We start from the raw sequence: 27,638 nt of genomic DNA, 5'->3' as shown, positions 1-27,638 counted from the left end.
TCTCAACTCAAAATTAATGTTAAGGTGGGAGTGTCCCTTTAACTGAATGTAGTCTGATCAAATTCAATAAAGCAAAAAGACATCCAGCCAACAGAACATCGTAAGAATGTCCGATATGGTTGATAACATTCAGAGTTTTGGGGAGCAGCCATCGACCAGAATGAACCTTATTGGCTTTTGTATGTAACATTTGCATTGCTTTTGGAAAGTTTCAGTCAGATATCTTCAGAAATGGCAATGTTATCGGCTTTTGCATTTTACCGTAGTCGGTTAATCACAATTTTCGATATTGCAAAGGCAATTTCAGTACGTTCTTGACATAAAAAACCAAAACGAATAGCATCATCGTGTTCCAGAGCTCAAATTGCATCCGATGCACATCTTTTTTGTTGAGAATGTTCAACTTCAAAATTTGGCATTTCTGACCTCGCCGTGACCTGACCTTCATTTGTCGAATGGAAATAGTTTCGAATCGGACGACCCAGATGACATCATTTTTAGATGCTTTTGCCGAAGTGGACCATTAAAGATGTGTCGCATGACCTTAAAAATGTATACATTTACTTCCATGACCTTTTCCATGACCTTTTGTGACCCATGACCTTTCCATGACCTTTTGTGACAAAGTTAGGTTTCGTTTGTCAGCTATTCCTATCAGAAGCCGTTTGAACTTTTAGTATTGAACGAGTAGTTTCGAAGACAGCAGGGAAGCTATGCAGAATCCCCTCCCGAGTCACCCACGTTGGGATATACCCGTCATCCGCGGATTACAAGTGTATCGATATGTTGAGTCGCCTATATCGATATGTTGTGATTCGCTTATATCGATATGTTGTTGGTCGCCTTTTGTATCGATATCAACGTGTGGGCCAATAAAGGCGTGACGTGTCACTTGCTGGCACGGCACGGAGCACGAAACATGGCGCAGCCTGTGGTGAACTTGCGGTTTTGATTTCTATTTTTGGTGGGTTAAAAGCAACTTGAAGAAGTGTAAGAAAGCGAGAAGAAGCAAGACAACATCAAGCAGTGATGTCTGGATTTACCCCACCAGAACAGTTTGATTTTACTTCACCAGAGCATTGGCCTCTGTGGCGCGACCGCTTCAGACGATATCGCCAGGCGTCAAAGCTAAATCTCGATGAGGAGGAAACCCAGGTCAGTGCACTTGTTTATGCAATGGGGCCAGAGGCTGAACATATTATTTTGAGCATAGCAGCTTTCCCTCACAACAATTTTGAAGCTGCTGTGCGCTGTTTTGATGGGTACTTTACCCCAAAGAGAAATGTGATTGCTGAGAGGCATGCTTTTGAGATTAGAACACAAGGCGCTTCCGAGTCGAACGAAAGCTACATTAGAGCAGTGCATTGCCTTGCCGAACACTGCCAGTTTGCTGACAAAAATGAAAGGATCAGAGACCGTCTGATAGCAGGAATGAAAGATAAAAATATGTCCAAGCAGATTCAGTTACGAGCTCTGGATTCAGATGTGACTCTTGAAGTTGTGGTGCAGATGCTTCGTAATCATGAACTCGTGCATGACCCGAGTACCACAGACCATGTGAACAGGATTGAAAGCAGAGCGAGATACAAGCCAGCACCACATCAAGCAAGACGCCCAAGCCAGCCTGGACCAGCTGTTGGACGAAGCCAGAGCCAGCCAGATCCAGCCTCGTCCAGACCAAGATCAGGTCGTGGACGAGCAGGCAGAGGATCACTACTCTCCACAACATGCAGGTATTGTGGAAGGAGGAGGCATACCAGCCCACAGCAATGTCCAGCCCTGGGGAAAACCTGTTTCAAGTGTGGTGGCAGGGACCACTTTGCGAATGTTTGCTCGGGTTCAAGCCATAGAGTTCAGAGTGTCCAATGTGCCCCAGATACCGAACATGATGAGGACCAGGAGGAAGGTTATTTTCTTGGGGTGGTTGAAGGGCACAAGAGCAAGGACTGGACAGTTTCTGTTGAGGTTGGTCAAAGCCAAGTCAGTTTCAAAGTGGACTCTGGTGCAGATGTTAACGTAATGTCTCTCCAGCAGTATGAGCAGATGGTGCAGAAGCCAGACCTGCTGCCCACCTCAAGACAGCTGACCAGTGTTGGTGGTGCCCTTGATGTCCTGGGAGTATTCAGTGCAACCATCAAGTACAAGCAGGTGAGCCTTGAGAATGAACATTTCTATGTTCTGGACACTTCTCAGAATCTGTTGTCACGCTCCACTGGAGAGAGGCTCGGAGTGATTGAATTCACTGGAGAGGTGAGACTGTCTCAGAATGTGTTTGGTCCAACTGGTTTGATGAACACATCACCAATCAAAATCAGGCTTGTTGATGATGCCGTACCCTCTGCTGTGCATACTGCTCGTAATGTGCCATTCCCACTGCTGAAGTCGGTGAAACAGGAACTGGAGAGAATGGAGGATGCTGGAATCATCAGGTCAGTCTCAGAACCCACCGACTGGTGTGCACCAATGGTGCCCGTTCCCAAGGGTGGTGGTTCAGTACGCATCACGGTCGATTACAAGAACCTGAACAAGTGTGTGAAGAGAGAGATCCACCCTATCCCCACCGTGGAACAGTTGACAGCTGAACTTGCAGGTTCGAGCATCTACAGCAAGCTGGATGCCAGCTCGGGGTTCTACCAGCTCCCACTGGACAGCGAGTCGCAGCTACTGACCACTTTCCTCACCCCATTTGGCAGGAAGGCATTCCAGCGGCTTCCAATGGGGATAAACCTGGCGCCTGAATGTTTTCAGAAAAAGATGCAGGAAATGCTGGCTGGTCTCGATGGTGTACTGATATACATGGATGACATTGTTGTGTATGGTGACAGTGTGACGCACGACGAGCGTCTGCAGGCAGTTCTCCAGCGGATCGAGTCATCCGGGCTGAAGCTGAACAAAGCGAAGTGCGAGTTCAAGAAGGACAGCATCATCTTCTTGGGCCAGAAGATCAGCAGCAGAGGAGTGGAACCGGATCCTGCCAAGCTCGCAGCAGTGAGAGAACTGCAGGCGCCACAGAACGAGCAGGAACTGAGGAGCCTACTTGGAACCGTCAACTATCTGGGTAAGTTTGTGCCCCAGATTCAAAGCAAGCTGAAACCTCTAAACGACTTGTTGAAAAAGGATGTAGCCTGGGTGTGGTCCCATGTTCAGCAAAAGGCTCTTGACGAAGTAAAGCAGATGCTAACTGGTGCTCCTGTGTTAGCTTTCTATGACCCAACCAGAGAGACCATTGTGAGTGCTGATGCGAGCAGCTATGGCATCGGTGGCTGTGTGTTGCAGCGACAACCCGACTCCCAGCTGAGACCCGTTGCGTTTTGTAGCAGAACGCTGACCCCATGCGAGCAACGATATGCTCAAATTGAAAAAGAGTTATTGGCTGCTGTCTGGACGTGTGAACGAATGCACATGCTACTGTCTGGTCTACCACAGTTTCGACTTGAGTTAGATCATAAACCGTTGATTCCGTTGATCAACTCAAAGAGCCTAGTCGACACACCTGTTCGATGCCAGAGACTTTTGATGCGTTTGACAAGGTACAATCCAGTCGCCACCTATGTGCCTGGAAAGCAGCATGTTGTACCAGATTACCTATCCCGGCATCCCTGCAAAGAGACCGACAATCTCGCCACTGTCTTGCAGAATGACGTCAGCGATTACGTGTCCGGCGTGATCGGCAGCCTGCCCGTGAGTGATCACCGCCTGGAGGAGATTCGGGTGCTGCAGGAGAGGGATGATGACATCTGTCGTGTCACCCAGCAGACTCTTCATGGCTGGATGGAGGGTCCGAGGGCCCTGCAGGACTACTTCAGCGTCCGGCATGACCTGAGTGTGGTGCACCTGTCGTCAGGCCCTCTGCTCCTGTACCGCAACCGTCTCGTCATCCCTTCGAGTATCAGGTCAGAGATTTTGAATAAGCTGCACAATGATGGCCACTTTGGTCTATCCAAATGCCGACAACGAGCTGACCAATCAGTCTGGTGGCCCGGGATCTCTGAGGATCTGAAGAGACATGTCAGCCAGTGTCAGTTTTGTCAGATAAACAGTCCACAACAGCATCGTGAGACACTCATACCGACTCCCGTCCCAGTGTCTGTGTGGAGTCACATTGCCTGTGACATCTGTCATCACAACGGTCACGATTACCTGATTACAGTGGATGTGCTCAGCAGATACCTTGAGATTCAACGTCTTCCCCGTCTCACGAGTTCGGTGGTAGTAGAACGACTCAAAACGCTATTCGCCCGCCATGGAATCCCCGACATGGTGACGTCCGATGGTGGAACTCAGTTCACGTCACATGTGTTCCAGAACCTGTCCACCGAGTACGGTTTCCGGCATCGGATAACCGACCCTCACACGCCGTCTTCGAACGGCGCCGCTGAGCGCGCCGTAAGGACGGCTAAGTGGCTCCTCCGCCAGCGGGACCCGCATCTGGCGCTGCTCAACTACCGCGCTACGCCGGTGGAGGCGACAGGCCAGTCGCCTGCTCGTCTGCTCTTTGGACGCGAGATCCAGACTCGGCTTCCGCGTCCGCGGGTCGTCGAGTGTCAGGACTCTACACTCGACGCCGCGAGGAGGAGAGATGGCGAGAGGAAGGAGCTTCAACGAAGGAGCTTCAACAAGCATCACGGGGCTCGCGACTTGCCGCCGTTGCGGCCTGGGGATGTAGTGCGGGTGCGAACAAGGATCGACCCGGACTGGAGCGAGCGAGTGACAGTGCGTGAGCGGATCGGGCGACGAAGTTATGTGGTAGATAACAATCGTCATACAGTGAGGCGCAATCGAGGCGCCCTGCGCCTGTCACCGGGGATCGAGCCTCCCACGGGCTCGTCGGACCTCCCGGTGCCCTTGTCGGTGCGGCCGTCGCCGGGCGTGCCTGTTGGTGTTTCAGTGCGGCCGAGCCCGACTGTCTCGATGCCGCGGCCGGCTATCTCTCCGCCGGGTCAGACGCCGGAGCCCTGTCCTTCCGCAGCGGCGAGTCCGAGCAGGACCCGCAGCGGCCGGCTGTACGGGTCGCGTTCGTGATCCCCTGTACGAGTAGGTTGTAGTCTGTTGTACCGTTTTGCTTTTCTTTGGGGGGAGATGTATCGATATGTTGAGTCGCCTATATCGATATGTTGTGATTCGCTTATATCGATATGTTGTTGGTCGCCTTTTGTATCGATATCAACGTGTGGGCCAATAAAGGCGTGACGTGTCACTTGCTGGCACGGCACGGAGCACGAAACAACAAGCAAAAATATTTTTACGGCAATGATGTATCAGCACGGATCGGGATGCTCATACGTTCCCATATGTGACCTTACGGTTGACTTCACATACAATAAAAATTCCTTGGCAAAATGTCAACTGGTTAATGAGTTATCGCATTTTGGCCACTTCCGAACTCAAATAGCGGCTGTGTGCCCCGGCGCTCAAGCCCTGGATTCGCCAGTGTCTCACACAATTTTTTTAGACCACCACACCACTTCCTGCGCCTACATGGTGTTTCAAAAAAAGTGACACGGTTTTGAACATCTCCCGTTTCGTAACCATAAGGCCTACATCATTCAAATTTTCCAGATAAGTGGCAATGTTTTGACATTTTATGTGGTAAAATTACAAGTTCCTAGGCAGAATGGTTTTACACCAGAACAAAAAAAAAAATAATAAGAAAAGCTCAATTTTCGTGCTGTCGATCCTGTAAGAGTGTGAGCCCCTTTCGTGTAATGAATCCAGAAACAAGCTCATCAATACATTTTTGAAACACTATATGGTAAGAACACATGTACAGCTACCAGCTGGAGCACAGCAGCAAGATGAAACCCAGCCGCAAACATGGGCAACGATCAACAATGAATGATTTTCAGACGACGCGAGTTTCCATGCCCCGACGGCGTCTTTGATGGCAAAATCCTCTACTCGGTTTTGTACCGAAACACTGGAAGAGACGAAAGGATAGCTGATGAACAGTTTTAAAGGTCCTACCCAAACGTGCACAGCTTCTGGGTGTGTGCAATGTGGGAGTGTGTCACAAGTCCTTTGCACGGTGCCAGCGACTGCAGCTTTTGACGGAAGAATCACGCATGGCAACGGCGCTGTCCTGAGACGACTAATGGGTGACTGCCATTCCATTGTCTGTTTTGCATGGCGCTTTTTGGTCTCTAATAGTTGCAGAAAACTAACTATTGACGAGCAGGTTGTTGGGTGCAACAAGCAAAAGCCGAACTCTTACCGAAATCGTCGCAAACTGTGACGTATACCATCTCCTATAGCACCAAAATGAAGATTTTTTATTTTTTGTTCTGGTGTAATTTTGCCTAGGAGCTTGTACAGGGTGGGGCAGAAAGATTTACCTCTTGCCTTTCTTAAATATTTCGGCCCCGAACAAATATATCAAATTGATTTCTGGCACATATATGCAGTAACATGTACACATCTCAGCATCGGCGTTATGACTCAATATGGCCACCTTTGTCCTCCACCATTGCTCGAAATTCCTCTGCGGAGGGGCACGAGCGCCGCACGGTGTCCCCGCCAAGATTCGGCGGTGCCGTCTCGAGGGCCAGCTTCAGGGCGGCGATTCTGCTGTGTGGCGCTGCACACACCCTCCTCTCCAAGCTGGTCTAGATTGCGAAGTCCATCGGGTTCAGGTCTGGACTTGATGATGGCCGAATTTCTTTGTCCCAGAACCCAAGCATGTGGGTCTTCCACCACGGTTGAGCGATATTCACCGTTGGCGGCGGTGCACCGTCCTGGACGAAGACGTATCCGTCTCGGAACGACTGAGTGACCCAAGGCAAAACATATTCCTCCAGCAGATGGACTAAAACCTGTGAATTCACTTTCACAGCCTCCTTGATGAAGACTAAGGTTCCTTTTGAGCCGTCGCAACCCAAACCATGACACCAGCGGGCTTCTGGCGACGAAAAATGGTGCGAATAGCAGGATCAATGCTAGATGGACCATCTGCCAAAATTCTGACGCTTTGGAAGTGTCTCTGGCGCTGAAGCATGAAAATGTTGTCATTGGACCAGAAGAATGCCTTGTTACCGGCGCTCCTGATTTCTTACAATGTCTTTTGGGTCCTGTGTAGCCGCTTTTTCCTGGATGCCGCCGAAATTAGGTGCCGACGTTGCATCCTGTCTTACATGAAGCCCAAGCCGTCGTTTATGATTCTCCTTGCGGTTCTGGGCGAAACACCGAGGTCCCTTGGCAGTTTGCGCATGCTTCGCCTAGTAACGCGACGCAGCTCCATAGAGTGCAAAAGCTGTTGAACTTTGGAGCTCGAGTCGTCAGCGGCAGGCGGAAACATGACCACATATCTGATGTGTTTCGACAACTTCACTGGCTAGACGCGCCAAGCCTTGTCATGTACCACCGGCTGTGCCTGGTTCACACTGCGATAACCACGGGGAGACCTGAGAGCGTAGCTGGTTGCATCGGTGGAGCAGGGGCGCCGCCACGGATTTTTGACTGGGGGGGGGACGGACTGACCGACTGAAAACCCAAAAGTAGACATTCTTACCGTGGCTTTTTCGGTCGGATGCATTCAACGTTTAAAGCAAATATGCCACTTTTAACATAGGGTTTTGAACTGAAGTGGCAGTTTTGTAGCCGCCGCCGCCCTAGCGGTGACCTTGACCCGCGCGGTCTGTTGAGGCTCCAAAGCCAAGCCGGCCGAGCCGGCGGGGAATTTGGAGAGCTCGGGCACCCCCGACTTGGCGGAAATGGACTGACCCATGTTTAGGTATTTCCTTAAAGTAATGGCTATAGACCGCATTCCCACCGAGTACCTACCTATATACACATCTGATGTCCGATTCAGTTTGACACGGCAAAGCCTCGTGTTCTATCACGGTATAATTGCTGATGTATGCCACTAATATGATCGATAATGCATATTGCATAGGTAATGCATATTGCATACCCGCGTGGGGGAGGGGGCGTTGTATAGTCACAAATCTCTCTTTTTGGGATGTGCACGAATCGGCGCGAAGCGCCGCGAAAATTGGCAAAAAAAACATAAGGCAAAACTGCTCCAAAATACGAATTTTGCAGCCCGTGTAACATGCTTGATACCAGAAAACCTTAGGTCAGGAAAACCAAATTAAGTAGTCAAGTCGCCTCAAAGTTTTGTGGTCCTGTCAACCGTATAGCTTATTTCCTAGAAGCTGAAAATTTAGTGTAGCGTGACTGCATAAGTGTGGGGTCGGAGCCGGAATCAGTCGGAGTTGACTGTTTTGGCCAGTTTTGGCCAGAGTCGGAGTTTAAGTTTTCGAAAATGTTCGGATTTTGACTACGAGGTCGGATTGGTGTAAAGTCATGCTGTTGGCTGGTTACGGACGAAATATATTAGGCCCGTGTTCGGCCAGTCGTGTTATACAACACACGTTGAACACGATATCAAAAATCGGCAGTTCCGCGATGACAGGTCGGAAAAGAGCTGGAGATTTGGAGTCAGACCAATGCATCCAGCTTCCCTTTCTGCTCTACATATATAAGACGTGAATGAGTGAAAAGCCACGTTTATTGTGGACCTTATTTGAATACCTCTGAATCTGAATCTGAATCTGCATGTAGGCCCACACCCCATATACTGAGTATCTAAACCTCCTGGACCCTCTCAGATTCGGCACCGGCCGTTCCATCTCTTCCATCCTCAGGACAGTCAAATCCTTCTCCTCCACGCCGCAACCCCCTGCTCCGGGCTGGACGGGCAACTCTATCCCATGCGGGAATGGCTCCACTGGAGCTATAGTCCTTTGCTGGGTGCAGTGAGTGCCAGTGGGCTGGGCTGCCTGTTCAATTGGTCGGGTTCATCCCAAGTGGCTCACTGGGGTGGCTGCCCCGACCAATGTCTCCCACTAATTCTTTCATACTTGCGGCTCTGAAATGGTCTCATTGGACCGAAGGGCCTAATCAAATTTCGAGTAGGATAACAACCAGTAAAACGCCTTTTGAGGCGACCAACGGAGCGAGCGAGAGGGTGGGGTGGGCCTCGCACGTGCGAAATTGCGAGGGGATACCTCCAACTAACTTGTGCACTGCACTCTGCTAACCGGTCTCTAACGATGTGCCAAATTTGAGCGCAATCGGCCTAGCCGTTCTCGAGATCTGGAAGCGGCACCCTGCACGTGCTAGTGGTGTCAATCGGAACTTGAATCTTTGGAATTCCGATTTTGTCCAATGTCCAATTCGGAATTCGGTTGGACAATGACGGCAGGCGTTGGACAACTTTGGACAATCACTTGCTACACCTCAGCATTTTTATAAAGCAATCGTGTTGAACACTGATTGGCGAATAGAAAGCTCAGCTTTTGAGATGATTAACACATTAAAGCTGGTAATAGTGCATTTAAAACAAATTAAATAACAGTGTTGAGTGTAAACTATTGCGTAGGTATCGGACATCTTTGGACAAATGGCTGGCTTGGACATTTTTGGACGGACAATCGACGTAAGCATTGGAAATTGGACGGACGTTGGACATATATTTTCTGAAACTGACAACACTAGCACGTGCGCACGTGCAAAATGGGTCCCAACTGACTTGCACGGCACCCTACTAACCGGTCCCTAACCATGTATCAGATTTCAGTACAATCGGTTCAGCCGTTCTCGAGATCTGGAATAGACCCCTGCATGTGCGCACGTGCAGCAGCACCCCAACTGTGGCACATGGATATGCATTGCCTCGTGGGGATACCTACCTACATGCCAACTTTCAGCGCAATGGCGGCCCAGTAGTTGCCGAGATATTGAAATTGTTACAACACTGACACCTCTTCGTTTTTCACGTGGCACGTGCATATGGGGTCACTCACATGCGTCGGGAATAGTCCGATGCTCGTTAGCTACCCTACAAAAATTACCGCATGTAAGTTGGTCAAGTGGTTGCTGAGATATAAGCCTAGCAAAAGCGTGACCACGGCATACTCAGAAATTTCCGTTAACCTACGAAAGACTACGCTCGCTTCGCTCGCTCCGTAATGAGTTTGGGGGGGACGTCCCCCTTCCATTCTGTGAGTGGGGGGGGGACGCGTCACCCCCGTCCCCCCCGGTGGCGGCGCCCATGCGGTGGAGTCGCTGAGCACCAATACCAGACACGAGGCTCCTCGCAGCGCGCCCTAACGAGAATACGGACGGAGCTGGGTCGCCGCCGTCTGTGCTACAGTGGCGTGCAGGAGTACAACCGGCTGCCATTTGACGCGAACGCTTGGGGCTTCAGGTCCCCGCTGAGACGCCATCTGTTGCGCGTCCAGCACGGCGGTGTTCGAGCGCCGTGATCTGCGCGTTGTGCAATAGTCATTTGGACGTGACGATATGTGATTGTAGAGACATGCACTGTACTGGTACTGTACCGCCTACCTACCTGTACATACGTTTTAATAATATGACGTGTGACGACGAAAAACCATGATTTAATGGATTTGTTACGAAATATATTCTGATTCTGATTCTGATTCTAGGTCTTGAAACACCTTCTTGTGCACGATATTAACCACCAGTTTTTTTAAGCGGATATCTCTTGTTCTGGCCGGCATGGACTTTGTCGACACTAACCCTGTCTTTCATTTAATTACACTGCAAACAGTTTTTATAGAACAGTTTTCGAGAGCTGTGGCCAGCCTACTTAACCTTCGCCCCAGTGCACGGTAGGCGATCGGGCCGGTCTAGCCTCGCGAAACCTCAAAGACACTTTTTTCCGAAAATTGGAAAACAACGCATACTAGTCGACAGAAAATTCATCAAAGATTACGATTAGTGCATTTGCATGGCTCAGGAGACATTTTTTCGTCGACAAAAGTATCGTTAAAGACAGCGTTCCGTAACACTTCATAAGGGGGATAATCACAGCCGATTTTTACGCTCTTTGAATATTTTGCGGAACGATGAAATTGCTAGGTGTTGAGCATCCATTTTGCATGGAAAGTGAAATTTAGATGTTTAGACGATTCTGCTATAGAAAGCAAGTTGACAAAATCAGTTCAAAATGTCTTATAATTAGGTTCACTTTTACATTTTTTTTTCTACCACTGAACATTACGTTCACTGAATTAACCAAGCCCAGCAAAAAAAGTTTTAAGAGGATGAACTGAAAATAATGCTGTATCGCATGCACTAAGACAATATCTATTAGGGGATCCTGTGAAAATTTGCAGCCACTTGCAGCTCTGGCATCCAGACACCTTTTTCTTCTAAGGGTTGGCCGTGGCTTGGTGCACTTGAGCACAAGTGGTAAATGCCACAAAGGGTGTTTTCGCGATAGCTCAAAACACCCAGGCAATAGAGAACTGCAACTTGGCATACCTGACCTTTGATGCACGCCGAATCTTGTGACACCAACTGCACTTTCAAGTCAGGTCAGGTCACTGACCTATGACGTCATAAATGAGCCTCTGCACGATCCTCAGATGTTGCAACCTTGCAACGCTCTCAGTGCCAGAGTAACTTTCACAGGGAAGTGCGACTTGCAGGACTTATTGTCCTTTAGAGGTGTTACAACTTTTATATCTCAGATTTTTCCTAAATGTCACATTAAGTCAGGTTGGTCACGTGACCTCACCTATAAGTCAATGGGGAAATATAAAAACTGTTATTTTGGCGCCAGGAATGATATTCAATTGTCTCAAGTACATGGAATCGTTACTTCATGCACTCTTTGCAAGATCTGATGCTGCATTTTTGCATTGTTGACCTTGCATGACGTCATTTATGACGTCACTAGGGTCATACGAGTTTTTCGTCAATAACTCCCGATCAAATTGAGCTAGAGAGTCGACAAGGTCACCAATGGACTCCGGAAGACCTGCCGAATCGAATGATATGCGATATGACCTCCTTCGACCAACTTCGTGATTTGAAGACCTCTGACCTGACCTTGACTCGAGGTCAATACCTTACGGTGGCCTCACCTGAACAAAAAGTATACCATTCGACGCGCCTGAGCAAGGCGAACACGACGATGTCAAAATCGTGGTTCTGCGGCCATTTGTTGCGAAGTTATTTACCAAAAACCAAACCCGCTGCTTGGGTCACGTTATGAAATGGGGCCTTGCCGGGCGAGATTTACGCTGTTTCATGATATGTATAAATTGGTAGGGCATAATCGTTTGAATAAAAAGTTGGTTTGGAAGCAATTTTCCACGGAGGTACACACCATTTCAATATCCTACCCAGCTCATATCGTCATAAATTTCGACCTACCCTCAAAAGTATTCATGCGTTATTCGAGCGGCAATTAGGCAAATTGCAAGCTCACCACAGAGCACAAATCCTAAAAGAGATAGTCCTTATTTAAAACATATGCTCATTGGATATTCAAGAAGGTTGCTCCTAAATATTGTGGTTCTAGCTTCAAAAACATGGATGTTATGAATGCCGATAGGTTTCGCGAGGCTACACCGGCCGGATCGCCCACTGTGCAGTGGGGGGGGGGCATATGTTACCACCCTGTCGCGTTTTTCGCGTGTGAATAAAAAACCGCGGCGCGTAGCGCCGCGCCGCTTGGGGTAGCTTTTGGTACATCAATTTTGGACAATGTGTGAAATTTTTGACCCCAGGTCATGTCAGGTCAGGTCACCAGGTCAAGTTAACTGACCAAGCCTTAAAAAAAAGTTTGCAATCATGTCCAGCCTGCAGTGTTTGTCAGAAAGGTTTTAAACTTGGTGGATTGCATGCTGTTATGGGAGCCTACAATTTGTATATCTCGGATTTTTTATATCCGTGACCTAAGGTCAGGTCAGTGGCATGACCTTTCCATTACAAGTCAATGGAGAAAAATGAAAATGCCTCTAGATCCGTGTGTACGCATAGGAACAGTCCAAATATTTCAGAATCACAATGATTTAGTCCACTCGTGATGACCAAGGTGTCATTTTTGCTGATAGCCTCTAGAAAGGTCATCCGAGGTCATTTGAGTCTACAAACAGTTTTTTGCCAATAACTCGCGATTGAAAAGAGATAGAACGCTGGGGATGGTCTCATTGTGTTTGTCTTGTTGAGACGCATCGACTGATATGCAACATGACCTTTTCCGGTCAGGTCATGACCTTGACCTGAGGTCAAATTTTTAAGTTGACCTTTCAAGGTCAAATTATAGTTCATTCGACGCGTCTCGGTGAGAGGAACACGATTCTGGCAATAGAAATGTCGTGGCTTTTTGTAGTCGAAAGTTATTGTCGAAAAACACTTTTCGTAAAAACAGCTATTTTTGGAGTTTTTGCCCTCTGGAGGCTAAACCGTTGACCTGAGGACAATATCGATAATGACCTTTTCAAAAGAAGAGTTCAAAAGCTATCGATTGTTTTTCCATGCGTTTTTCTAGCTACCATAGTTCCTGAGATAGCGGCATGTTTTCTGAAAAATATAATGACAATTGGCAAATTTTGACCTTTGATGACCTCTGGTGACCCCAATATTGCTCTAAGGTGAAAAATGACCGAAATACTTTCAAACGTACGTATTGAGAGCTATCGACTGCTTTTTACCGCGTCTTTCTAGCCCTCTTAGTTTTTGAGTTAGAGGTGGGTGGTAACATATGCCCCCCCTCACTAGGGCGAAGTTGGCCGAGACCGCCACTGGGGCGCGGGTTAAGCGCCGCAATTTGGGCTCTTTTAGTCATCTTCGCCATAGCTCACCAACAACTATTACAAAGTGTAAAAACGATCGTAATGTTGATACATGAGTCAGTTGGGAAGCTGCATGCAAAATTTTATCAAAATCCGTTCATAACTTTTTGAGTTATGGACTGAAAACAAACAGGTAATACACTAGGGTGACCCGCGTGCTCCGCAACGCGAAAAGGGATATTTTCGATCGGCGGGTGTTCGGTTGTTCTTGTGTCGGTTGGGTTATCTATCCATTTCGGTCGATTGCTTTTTGACGGCTAAACGTTTTGGTTTGTGGAAGAAATATCCACCGCATCGAGGTGCCCGTGTCTGATAAGCATGCTTTCCACTTCAGAATCTGTCAAATGTGCTTTATAATTGAGGTGCGTAGTTTTAAGACAAATTAAAGGCGTAGATAATTTTCACTAAAAATCGTTTTGCAGAGGTTTGAAACATTTATATTTTTAAGAATACTGTTGCTTGTCATGCAAACGTGATGATTGGATCTTGGAGAGAATTGAATGCTCTTTCCAATGATAGCATTTTCAATTGTCAAACGTATCAGGTTAAGCAGCAAAATCCGTGTAATCATTTAGTGGCACATTTTGGACAAATACCATTTAATTCAGCGATTTTTTCCACATTGTTTTAGATCAATTAGCTTTTCACAATTTTTCCATGAGAGACGGTACATTTTTATTGCTAATAGGCGCTGTTTCAACTCATTCCGTCTGACGATCACCTGAAATTAATATAAATTCCAAAATCCGTCCAAAACGTCCATTTTTCAAAAGAAAGTGTCCTCCCCGGTGCACGTGGCGCGTGCCAACCCCTGCACCGCACACCATTCGATAGCCCGTTCGATTCTCTACACGATGCTGTTTTCCCCGTACCGGTCGGGCCCACGGTTACCGAGATATTGCACCGGGACCGGACCCGTGTCGGGCAAATTTGGCTGTTTTCGCCCGTTTTTGACAGCCGATTAATACATGTAAAGTCTATGACGCGAATTTGCACTTTTTGGGCACGCGCCACGCGCTCGCTATCGATCAGATCGAGCTGAGACCCATCAAAGGCACGTTGTCCATCCTTGTTCTATGAGTTGCGCAAACTTCAGCGCGGTAGGTGCAACGGTGTGACCTGTAACCCGCGCTACGTAGCACCATGTCGCGACCTCGGTTATAGACAGAAACTACGTCACCTCAAATAGTAATATAGACAAGCGGCTGCGCCACTTGCTTTGCTGCGTGGTAGGAAAAAATTGCAGCACCAGCCAATTTGCTTTCGAATGGTGTTCGTTTCAAATCGATATGTTGGCTAGAAGCATAGATATGGTCGGAAATGTGAAGAGAAAAAAAGAGCTGTTCTGGGGGCTTTGTTGGATGAAATTTCGCTGATACGGGGTCAAGATGGGCCAAAGGGGTCAGCCCCGGTCACTTTAGGTCAGGCCAGGTCACACAGGTTGCCTCTCGTCCGATCGGATCAGCCCGGGCCACTGTTCTACTTTTGCCTCCACCACTACCCCTACCCCTACCCCTACCACTACTCCTACCTCTACCACTACCCCTACCACTACCCCTACCACTACCCCTACCACTACCCCTACTACTACCCCTACCCCTACCCCTACCACTGCATCTACCACTACCACTACCACTACCCCTACCACTACCACTACTACTACCCATACTCCTAACCCTACCACTACCCCTACCACTACCCCTACCACTACCCTACCACTACCCCTACTACTACCCCTACTACTACCCCTACCCCTACCCCTACTAATACTCGTACCACTACCCCTACCCCTACCCCTACCCCTACCCCTACCCCTACCCCTACCCCTACCCCCCCCCTACCAACACCGCCGGGTCATGTCAGGTCACAGAATAATTGGATCCAATCAGTACTTAAATATCAGACTTAAAGTGTTCCCAGCCCTGCCCCTATTCGTGCCATTCCATTACGCTTAATCGTATTTGTCGGAAATGGCGCTTTGTGGCATATGTGGCGCATTGCGACAAACGCAGCGCATCTGAACCTGTTGGCTGAGCATGTATCCTGGCAACAAATTGTACCCTTATCGGACCATATTTGACAAAACTGTGCGATTTGCGGCAAAAATGACGCCTTGTCACCAATGTAACGCATTGCGGCAAACACGGTGCATTTGAAAACTCGCATCACAAACTGTTCCCATTGAATGAAAATCAACACATTCTCTCGCCACTTTTTATTCAAATTAAAAACCTGCCCATCCGCCAATGCGAGGCACCCGCCACCGATCGGCATGCATTTAGCTCACAAAGTTTGTCGACCCCGGCTCTCAATGAAGATATACGAACCGATCCTTGATTTCATTGGCGTTCTTCCGGCGCGCCCCACGCGCGAACCGTGCACCCCAGCGAGCCGAAACCTAGAAAAGGCGCTGACCCGCTCTGTCACCTATAAGGTGTGCAAATTTCAACCTTCTACGGCATACCGGCTGCCCTGTAGGCGAGGTCAATTGAACCCACTACACGATGTGCGGACACACAAACTCACAGACTCACAGACGGATTCTGTTTGAATAGTAAGTTAGACAAGCGGCTGCGCCACTTGCTTTGCTGCGTGGTAGGAAAAAATTGCGGTACCGGCCAATTTGCTTTCGAATGGTGTTCGATTCAAATCGATGTGTCGTCTAGAAGCATAGATATGGACGGAAATGTGAAGAGAATAAAAAAACTGTTCTGAGGGCTTCGTTGGATGAAAGTGGGGTGATACGGGGTCAAGACGGGTCAAAGGGGTCAGCCCCGGTCACTTTGGGTTAGGCCAGGTCGCCTAGGTCACCTCTCGTCCGATGGGATCAGCCCGGGCCACTGTTTAACTTTTGCCTCCACCACTACCCCTACCACTACCCCTACCCTTACCCCTACCACTACCCCTACCACTACCCCTACCACTACCCCTAACCCTACCCCTAACACTACATCTACCACTACCACTACCCCTACCACTACTACTACCCATACTCCTACCTCTACCACTACCCCTACTACTACCCCTACCACTATCCCTACTACTACCCCTACCACTACCCCTACCCCTACTACTACCCCTACCACTACACCTACCCCTACCACTACTCCTACCACTACCACTACCCTACCCCTACCCCTACTACTACTACTACTACTACCCCTACCCTACCACTACCACTACCCCTACCCCTACCAACACCGCTGGGTCATGTCAGGTCACGGAATAATTGGATCCATTTAACTTTTTTTTTTTAATCAGACTTTAAAAGTGCTTCTAGCCCTGCTCCTATTCGTGCCATTCCATTAGCCTTAGTCGAGTTTGTCGGAAATGGCGCCTTGTGACAAAAGTGGCGCACTGCGGCAAACGCGGCGCATTTTTACCCGGTGGATGAGCATGCATCTTTGCACCAAATTGCACCCACATCGGACCATATTTGACAAAACTGTGCGATTCGGGGCAAAAATGACGCCCTGTGACCAATGTGACGCCTTGCGGCAAACGCGGTGCATTTTTATACTTGTATCATCAACTGTTCCCATTGAATGAAAATCACCACATTCTCTCGCCACTTTTCATTCAAATTAATAACCTGCCCATCTGCCAATGCGAGGCACCCGCCACCGATCGGCATGCATTTAGTCCACAAAGTTTGTCGACCCCGGCTCTCAATGAAGATCTACGAACCGATCAAAATTTCATTGGCGTTCTTCCGGCGCCCGCCACGTGCCAACCGTGCACCCCAGCGAGTCGAAACCTAGAAAAGGCGCTGACCCGTGACGTCACCTAGAAGGTGTGCAAATTTCAACCCCCTACGCCGTACCATCTGCCGTGTAGGTGAGGTTAATTGAACCCACTACACGATGTGCGGACACACAGACTCACAGACAGACGGATTCTGTTTGAATAGTAAGTTAGACAAGCGGCTGCGCCACTTGCTTTGCTGCGTGGTAGGAAAAATTGTGGCACCAGCCAATTTGCTTTCGAATGGTATTCGATTCAAATTGATGTGTCGTTTAGAAACATAGATATGGACGGATATGTGAAGAGAATTTAAAAAAGAACTGTTCTGAGGCCTTTGTTGGATGAAATTTGGCTGATACGGGGTCAAGACAGGTCAAAGGGGTCAGCCCCGGTCACTTTGGGTGAGGCCAGGTCACAAAGGTCACCTCTCGTCCGATGGGATCAGCCCGGGCCACTGTTCAACTTTTGCCTCCACCACTACCCCTTCCCCTACCACTACCCCTACCACTACCCCTACCACTACCCCTACCCCTACCCCTACCACCGCATCTACCACTACCACTACCCCTACCCATACCACTACTACTATCCATACTCCTACCCCTACCACTGCCCCTACCACTACCCCTACTACTACCCCTACTACTACTCCTACCACTATCCCTACCCCTACCCCTACTACTACTCCTACCACTACCCCTACCCCTACCCCTGCCACTACCCCTACCCCTACCCCTACCCCTATCCCTACCCCTACCTCCTACCACTACCACTACCCCTACCCCTACCACTACCATTACCTACCACTGGGTCATGTCAGGTCACATATTAATTGGATCCAATAAATGTTTTTAAAAATCAGAATTTAAAAGATCTTCTAGCCCCGCTCCTATTCGTGCCATTCCATTACCCTTAATCGATTTTGTCGGAAGTGGCGCTTTGTGACAAATGTGGCGTGTTACGGCAAACGCGGTGCATTTTCACCCGGTGATTGAGCATGCATCTTTGCACCAAATTGCACCCATATCGGACCATATTTGACAAAACTGTGCGATTTGCGGCAAAAATGAAGCCCTGAGATAATTGTTGCGCATTCCGGCAAACGCGGCGCATCTTACCTGTTGGTTGAGCATGCATCCTGGCAACAAATTGTACCTTTATCGGACCATATTTGACAAAACTGTGCGATGTGCGGCAAAAATGACGCCTTGTGACCAATGTGACGCCTTGCGGCAAATGCGGTGCATTTGTTGATTCCTATCACAAACAGTACCCATTTAGCGACAATCAACACATTCCCTCGCCACTTTTCATTCAAATTAAAAACTTGCCCATCCGCCAATGCGAGGCACCCGCCACCGATCGGCATGCATTTAGTCCACAAAGTTTGTCGACCCCGGCTCTCAATGAAGATCTACGAACCGATCAAAATTCCATTGGCGTTCTTCCAGCGCGCGCCACGCGCGAACCGTGCACCCCAGCGAGTGGAAACCTAGAAAAGGCGCTGACCCGCTCTATCACCTAGAAGGTGTGCAAATTTCAACCTCCTACAACAAACCGTCTGCCCTGTAGCCGTAACAAATTGAACCCACTACACGATGTGCGGACACACAGACTCACAGACTCACAGACGGATTCTGTTTGAATAGTAAGTTAGATTCCTGCCCGGGGCTGGGAAAATTTATACATGCGTAGGTACCATTATAGGGAGCGTTGCAAATGTTATGGAGGAACCAAAACGCCCCAATTTCTACCTTGTTGAGTCTTTCGTGGCTATGGTTTGTTGCGAATTAGCGTCAAAGTTTAAGTTTTATATGGTGATGTTTCACTTTATTCAATTATTCATGTCATGACAAATAATAAAATCCTTGCATCAAACACAATACAATGTAGGTAGGTATATCTTAAGCCAATCAAATAAAATGGACGATAGATAAAATGAAGTTATAAGGAGCAAAGTGATGCTCTTCAACTTTATGATGTGACGTCATCCATAATGACGTCATATATTCGAGAGGTGCAGGAAAACGTCGAGGGGTGCAGGAAAATGTCGAGAGGTGCAGGAATATACATTCTTGGACGATACCGCGAAAACGAAATATTTCTATCGAGAGTTTTCAAAGGATTTCATGCACGAGGCCTTGGCCGAGTGCATGAAATTCTTTGAAAACTCGAGATAGAAATATTTCGTCGCGGTAGAGTCCTAGATATTATTTCCTGTATGTTTCTTAATATCGCTCATTATCTGCTTAAAAAAGGCCGAAATATGCATAAATAAAATACAGTAACATTAACTACACGTTAGGTACTGAAATACTGGCAGTTCTAATTACTTAACAGTGCAGCAAAGCTTACAAATTTTCTTTAAAACAGAAGCCCTCGATGAAATCAAGCTATCCAAGAAAACCATCCAAGAAAACGTCTCGCGCAAAGTTTCTTGGATGGCTGGATTGCATTGCAAGACTGCATCAAACATACAGGAAAACACATTTTCCCCTACTGCATTCCTACTGCATTTCCCCACGGAAACCAATCAACCAAGGCTATAGAACTCCAGGTAAGGACACCAGCCGTTTGACCTTGAACGCTGCCGGCCGGCCGATGACGTCATTGGAGGCAAGCCGGCTCGGCGGACACACAAGGCGAATGCATAACGGAGGGGCGTTGGAACGTTGCGGGAGCCGGGGAGATATTTTAATGTGGTTGCATACCACCATTTTTGTGTTGATTGATCTACAGACTGCATTCTTTTAAACCTCGATGCATCCTAGGCCTGGATGGTGCGTACATTCGTGGAACGATCACCCCGTCCGACGTCCGTGGTCGAAGCTGTCATAGTATTAAAGACACTAAGACGGGTGCAATGACGGCGATCCGATCCCGTCTCTGGCGAATCTAGAAGGGTCGTAAGGACCCAGGCCAAATCTGACCGTCTATTTTTAGGGAAACGGGGTGGGTGAATTGACAACCGATGGCTTATTAAGAGATGATGAGAAGGGATCCCGTCGTCGATTGTTGTTTGACAGACAACACATGTTGTACTGGGCGTATGACCATCAGAGGTAATGCCTGAACGTAGGCAAGCATAATTGTTATGTCATACTGTTTAGGAATATAAAATGGTAATGGAGATCATTGAGGATATGATCTCTACATTACGGGAATTCACTAATTACTACGGCCCATAGGGGCACCGCCGGAGCTGTTGTTTTGCCATCGGTCCCAGGCAACTACAGGGAGCTGCAGTACCCGGCGGCCAAAGCGGCCACCTCGTCGACTCGCAGCTGTCCTGTGGGATTCCGTGATGCTTTAGTGCTTCACCCACAGAAGCACGGGCATAGCAGTATAGGATGTGGGGCTAGGTGTCTGTCCACCTCTTCATTGAAAGAACAACTGTATACAGCGCCTGGTCCCGCCGAAGCTCGGTTGATCGACCGTGACTTATTCACAACTGGCGGATCCAGGAAGCGGTCTTGGACACTGCGGGGGCTTACCCCAAAAAGGTTTCTCGGAATTTATTTAAAAAACTCGGATTTCGATTCCTTGCGCACTGCTGTGCAGTGTGATTAACCAACATTTCCTCAGAAAAGTTTTGAAGTTTTCTTTTATTCTCGAAAAGCGATTTCGGGCGCTGCCAATGTGGGGGAAGACATTTGCCCCAAATGCCTTCCCCTGGATCCGCCAGTGGGTTGCCCCACTCCGAGCTTGACTAAAAACGTCTTCAAATCCCACCAGAAACCGATGGTAAGGTGAATTTAAATCCAATAACTCATCTCTGTCTGCCCGCCTAAATATACAACACATGGTACGGCACCCGGCCCTGTCTGAGCTATGAGCCGATCGTGATATTTTCGGCTTTCCCCATCCCAAGCTCGATTAGAAACATTCTCCTTCCCTACCCGATTGCTGATGTCAATTCAAATTCAATACCTCATCTCTGTCTGCCCGACCATAACCCATTCATTGCACACCGTTCAGCGCCCGGCCCCGCCAGAAGTATCCTAGCGCGCTGAGCAGTTGCCTCCAGCCGCGTCATCGCGAGGCTCCGCGCGGCCCATAAATTAATACATTGCGCGAATAGCCGTGTCGCCCCCCTGCAATCAACATTGACTTCTTGTATGTTTCAAAAGTGTAGCATAATGCACGTGCCATTTTAATGCCTGACTTTCTCGATTTAAACGTGCAATGTTGCATGTATGGGAAAAATATTTCTGCCTCACCTGTAATTCTGCCACGCCACATAAGGTGTCATAATATTGCCAATAAATCTGGAAAATTTGAATGATGTAGGTTATATAGTTAGGAAATAAGAGATGTTCAAAACCGTGACACGTTTTTTGAGACACCCTGTTATTACGTTGACACCAACTATGCGGAAACATTGTACAGCAGCTCACATGCATCTACTTACCGTTTTATACGTCGGGGCCGGCCGGGTCGCCGTGGATCGGTCAGGCCGGGTCGACGGCGACCAGCCACCTGATGCCACTCCAGAGTGCAGAGATAGTGTCGCGTCGCTTTATCAGTGACTATCTTTGACGGCCTACAGGGCATGAATCATAAATCAAGGACATCTCTTTATCATTGGGCTTAGCCGTTCATATTGCTTATCGCTCTGTGGGTGGTAGACACTGACAGTGAGATCATTATGCTCTTCAACTTGTTCAAAGATCACTAACTACATGCTGGATTAGATTGTAATGCTTTATATGCTATGTTGGTAACTTGAATGTACATCTAACCCTCGCCGGACCTATTGGTTTTCTACATACGCGCCGGCCGAGGGGGGGGGGCGGGTACCCCCCCCTCGCCGTTTCGCCCCTGGTGGAGCTAGGGCGTCGCAGAAAAAACGAGCGTGTGCGCCGTTACAAGACGCAGAGATTGGTACCCGATTTTAAGGTCCTAGGTCAACAGGTGACCTCTGAGGTCAGGTTAAGTGCCCCAAGGTACGGTTCAGTTTTTGGTGAATAACTTCGCAAAAAACGGCCGCAGAGCCGCGATTTTGGCAGCATCGTGTTCGCCTCGCTCAGGCGCGTCGAATGATATACTTTTTGTTCGGGTCAGGTTAACTTAGGGTGTTGACCTCAGGTCAAGGTCAGGTCAGCACCCCCAGGTCACGAAGTTGGTCGAAAGAGGTCTTGTCACGTATCATTCGATTCGGCAGGTCTTCCTGAGTCCATTGGTGGCTTTCCCGACTCGCTAGCTCAATTTGATCAAGAGTTATTGACGAAAAACTAATATGACCTTGATGACGTCATAAATGACGTCAAGCAAGGTCAACATTGCAAAAGTGACGCATCTAACCTTGCAAGGAGTGCATCAAATCACGATTCTGTGTCTTGAGATAGTTGGAGATCGTTCCCGGCGCCAGGATAGCAGTTTTCATTTTTCCCCATTGACTTATAATGGTGAGGTCACGAAAATGACCTGACCTCATACGACCTTTAGGAAAGATCCGAGATATATAAACTGTGAGGCTCATAATGGATAACAGATCCTGCAAGTTTCATTTCCCTGTGACATCTCCTCTGGCAGTGAGGGCGTTGCGAAGTTGCGACATCTGAAGACCGTGCAGAGGTTCACTTCTGACGTCATAGGTCAGTGACTTGACCTGACTCAAAAATGCGGTTGGTGTCAAAAGATCCGGCTTGAATCAAAGGTCAGGTATGCTAAGTTTCAGCTCTCTATCGCCAGCGTGTTCGGAGCTATCGCGAAAAAAAACCTATGGGGGAGGCACCCGCCCCCCCCCCCCTCGGCCGGCGAGGGCTAACTCTTATCTTGGCATTTTACTTGTGCTTTGGAGAGGTGGACATAGGTGACTTTAATTTTCTTGCCGTTTGTAACTCTTTCAACACTGCGTTTTTTTTTTTGAGAGTGATTTCTAGAGATGTCAGTCAGATACCAACTTTTTGGCATACCGATACCAAACCGATGCCAACTTGGTATTTGGTATTTCAAGGCTAATGCATTTGGTATTTTGTTTGTATTGTGAATCGTCCCTTATGTAAAAGATGCTGTGAATTTGGTAAAAAGTTGGCATTTTCCTGAGTTAACTAAGTTGGTTCGGTTTCGGTATTCTTCCATGGTTATTGTTTGTATCTGGTTTGGTATCGGTATCAAGATTTTTCGTAATTGACATCACTAGTGCTTACGTAGGGGAGAGTGGGGTAAGATGCCCAGGGTGGGAAAGACGCCCCACCCCCTCTAGCGGCGAAACAAAGAATCGAACCTGGAAATTAATGTTCTTAGCGTAAAACGGAAGCCTGCCTTGTTAACTGCACAAAAATTTGCGAAGCTCAGTTGGGCAACGGCTGGCTGGTGATTGCATGTTTTTTAGTTGCTGCTTTCAAAAAATATTTTGGTGTCAAAAAATTGTAAATATCAAAGAAGGTAGATAATTTTTGCGTCCCGTGCTATAGTCGTGATACATTAAGATGCGCGTACTGTGTCCCAAACAGTTTGTTTCAGGGTGTAGTTTTATGGCCAACAAATTGTACTGATTTAATGTTACTTCGGTACCTTGGGGTAAGATGCCCCCTGTCCTGATGGGGAAAGACGCCCCCCTAAATCCGTAGGCTGTCCTTCAAGCAGCCCGTCAAATAATTTATTACATACTTGTGATGAGAGACAAAAGCCGATCTGGGACTATTGAGAGTCCAGTACGGTCGGGTGCTCCTCATGCCGGTCTCTCGGCCCACACAGCGACTTTTTTGGGCGGCATCTGACTCTGAGAGCCCTCACGATGGCCTCTGTGGGACCCATTATTGGCTCCAGGGCCCCTCACGACATCCTTTGAGGGCTCCCACGTTGGCTCCACGGGCCGCGCTGGCATCTGAGGTCTCCACGATGGGCTCGAGGGCCCTCAAGCATCATGAAAACCTATAAAGGGCCCCACAGTGGTCTCTGAACGCCACCACGGAGGCTTGTTTGGCCGCGCTGGACTATGATGGCCCTAACGATGGCCTCTGAAGCCCCTTACGACTACTTTTGAGGGCCCTTACGATGACGTTTGGTGTCTACTGCAGGCTCGAAGTGACTACTGATTCGTTCAGGCGATTCACGTGCCCATTTATGTCACTTATAGTGCAGGGGGCATCTTCCCCAACGCCAGGGGGCGTCTTTCCCACCCTGTGGGGTAAGATGCCCCCTTTCACTTCTTCAGGAAAATGCTTAATAGCAAAAAAGTTCTCATATTTCAGGCACAAAAGTGTGATATTTTTTTAGAAAAATGATGTCGTCTTCCGTTGAAACTCCATGTTTTTGCTTTCCAATTGTCATTTTCGAATAATATATGACATAGTAAAACCCTGGGCATCTTTCCCCACTCTCCCCTACTTAATAACGTATAGCGTCAAGGTCGTTAGGTGTTTGTGCATAATCATTCACGTAAACAAAGATTAGGATAACGTGCAGTGCACGCGTAAATTTTTTGTCGATGCTTGTGCAATGTGCTCTCATGACATGAGAAAGGGCCGGGTGGCGGGGTTGACGGCTTTGGCGGCCCGACGTGCAGGCCCTGGCCGTACATACATACCTCTCCCATCCGCCCCATCTAGTCTGTTGCCCATTCAAGGCACTGGCCATTTAGAGCACCGGACACATCGTGCCCTGGACATTATGAACCCTGGCCTAAATGATACGCACCTATTCAAGGCACTGCAATATGGTTGGAAACGGCCTCACGGATGGCCGGGGGTCAACGCGAAAAAAAAAATGTTTTGCCCATAACTTGTTAACCCTATTAGTGGCAGGCTCCTGGCTACCCCATATTAGTGGCAGGGGGGGGGGGGCTGTTTACGACCCCCCTTGATATCTCAAGATCTAACCGGCCGATTTTCAAAATTCAATCGGCATTCGATTTGGCTCAACGAGATCTACATTTCTAAAAAAAATAAAATTAAAAAAATGTCAATAGGGGGGTAGAGGGGGGTAAAAACGGGCAAATTGCAGATACATTTTAGACTGTTTATCACGGCCAGGTTTCTGAACCAATCTTAACGCAACTTTTACCGATCGATAGAGAATGAACCAGGAATTCACATGGATCCTAAAAATATGCATTTTCAAAAATCATAGGCGGATACAGATCATTGAGATTGGGGGTACACAAAAAGTATAGTAAATAAGGTTTTTGTTGGTACTGTTTCTAAAAAGGGTAGCAATGGTCTTGTTATGTTACAATTTTCTTATGAGAGAACGACTAAAATTGTATTGGTCATGCATAGGCGGTGTCAGGGCACCTATGTTGGGAGGTAAAAAATAACCCCCTTTTTGGACGCCTGGATCCGCCTATTATAGCAAAAACGTGTCAAAAGAGGATGCACAATAACTTTGTATATGTTATTACATGATACCTTTCATTCACTGTTCGTAAAACTGGTGCAGCATCGTGATCTTCGCCCAAATGACTCGCTTAACGAATAGGACCCCCCAATTCCCAGTGCTCTGGAGCCGCCCCTGGTAAAGTTATGAACTTGAAATTTTCAGGGAATGTGCCCAATTTAGTTTTAGGAAAAGTCAGAAAATTTCAGCATCGTAGCTTCAGCGGTTTCGGAGATATTCCCGAAAAACCTGAGGGGTGGATAAAAACAACCCCCCCCCCCTGCCACTAATAGGGTTAATGCGTAGACCGACTGCGATGAAACTTTGCATAGGTATACCAGTGTCTTTCGTGCATCATACAGTAACTCAGAAATGACGAGGTCACGTCACGTCACGGGTGTGTGACGTCATCATTGCAAGTATGTTATAAGTCGCCTATGTCCTTCGTAATGTTATCGATATCGCGAGGCATTTTGAACATGTTTTGAATACTGCTATTACTGAATGGATATTGTTGTTACGCTTTAGGGCGAGAAATATCAACGTAGTGACGCACAGTGTCTTACTATTGGTCATAAAGGGTCAAAAATTTGGAGAAAAAGTATTAATGATTTTTTTTTTAGATTGGGCAAAAAGGTAAGAAACAAAATGACGATCAAATGACAAAAAATGCGTCAGATTAACCCGGCAGTTGCTGGGATATTTCCCCACCCGCCGTTTGCCGGGGGGGGGGCGTTCAACGCCCCCAGCCGATAACTCGCGAACAAATAGGCGCAGCGAAACGAACGAGGCGGCAAACGAAAGAACGCGACGAGACGATTCACATGAATACTTAAAAATTGAATTTCGAGGTCACAGGTGCGTTTGTCAGACACAGGTCGGGTCAAAGTCAGGTCAAACACTTGAAATCGGGCTTTCGGTAGCATGGACTTTAGAACCTCGCATCGGTGCCTCTCGTTATAAACTCTGTCACAACTGTCACAACCCTTCATATAAGTGCTAAAAGAGTGTCAAATCCATGTAGGGGTCAGTCAAAAATAGGCCAAGGTCAAAGTCAGGTCAATCAGGTAAGCACATAACCCCGAAAATTAAAACTGGTACCTATTCGCAGCCCATGACACATGTTTTATGGGTACTTTTGGGCGTAGAACACGATGGTGACATTCATTTTATCATACGAGTACGTGGTTGGTTGAAAAAAGATCAATTTCAGAAATGCATGCATCATGGTCGTGAAGTAGTTACGAGAAGTTGCCAACATTCAGTTCAAGATTTGGGAAAATGTAGAACGATGATCAAAAATCATAGCTAGCCATTTGATTTGCCATGGTATTGGCAGTGTAATGGCGTTTACAGCATGTCTGTATGTCTGTTCTGTCAGTGGATATCCATATCCATACTCCAGGATATCCATACACGTTTGCACGATCTCAATACTCCAGGTGCAGGGGCGAGCAGTTACTTCTTACGAGGGGTGCGGAGTCGAAGTCAGAGTCGGAGCCAGGAGTCGGAGTCGGAGTCGGGGTCGGTCAGGAGCCCGCAGTGGAAGTCGGAGTCGGTCCGAATCGGAACAGCTCCATCACGACTCCGAACCACTGGCAGGGGTCCGGAGTCGGAGACAGAGTCGCCCGGAGCCATGGCAACGAGTAAGGAGTCGGAGTCGTAGTCGGAGTCGGATTGGCGCCACCACGACTCCGTAACCCTGCTTCTTACCATCATTTATTAGGATAAGCGATTGCACGACTGACGAGCCGACCCGCTTCTAACGAAGCGACGGGTAGGTACGCCTCGGGAGATGAAGCTTCACAGAAGATTTTGCGCACAAGTGCGCAGTTTGCTTTTAGGTTCCCCTTACGCAGAATTGAACAGAGCTTTATTCTGCCAAAAAGCTCAATGGAGGTCGACGGAGAACTTTTTGTATGTCCAATGAAACATAAACGCAATTTTGCAAATGTTGCTGTG

The 27,638-nt window shown here is 48.0% G+C and overlaps 1 protein-coding gene across 1 annotated transcript in view; it reads right to left on the bottom strand.

Annotated features, from left to right (window-relative positions):
• LOC122365196 (ubiquitin carboxyl-terminal hydrolase 45-like) overlaps positions 1-27,638 on the bottom strand; it is an 89,137-nt gene that overhangs the window by 55,442 nt on the left and 6,057 nt on the right. Inside the window, exon 2 of the mRNA XM_043336193.1 lies at positions 21,766-21,897. The gene's annotated coding sequence lies outside the window, so the exon portion shown is untranslated. The remainder of the gene's footprint in view (positions 1-21,765; positions 21,898-27,638) is intronic.

Source organism: Amphibalanus amphitrite, unplaced genomic scaffold (assembly GCF_019059575.1).
Source record: "Amphibalanus amphitrite isolate SeventyFive unplaced genomic scaffold, NRLGWU_Aamphi_draft 000721F_arrow, whole genome shotgun sequence".
Classification (NCBI taxonomy): domain Eukaryota; kingdom Metazoa; phylum Arthropoda; class Thecostraca; order Balanomorpha; family Balanidae; genus Amphibalanus; species Amphibalanus amphitrite.
This window is presented reverse-complemented; position numbering and strand designations above follow the sequence as displayed.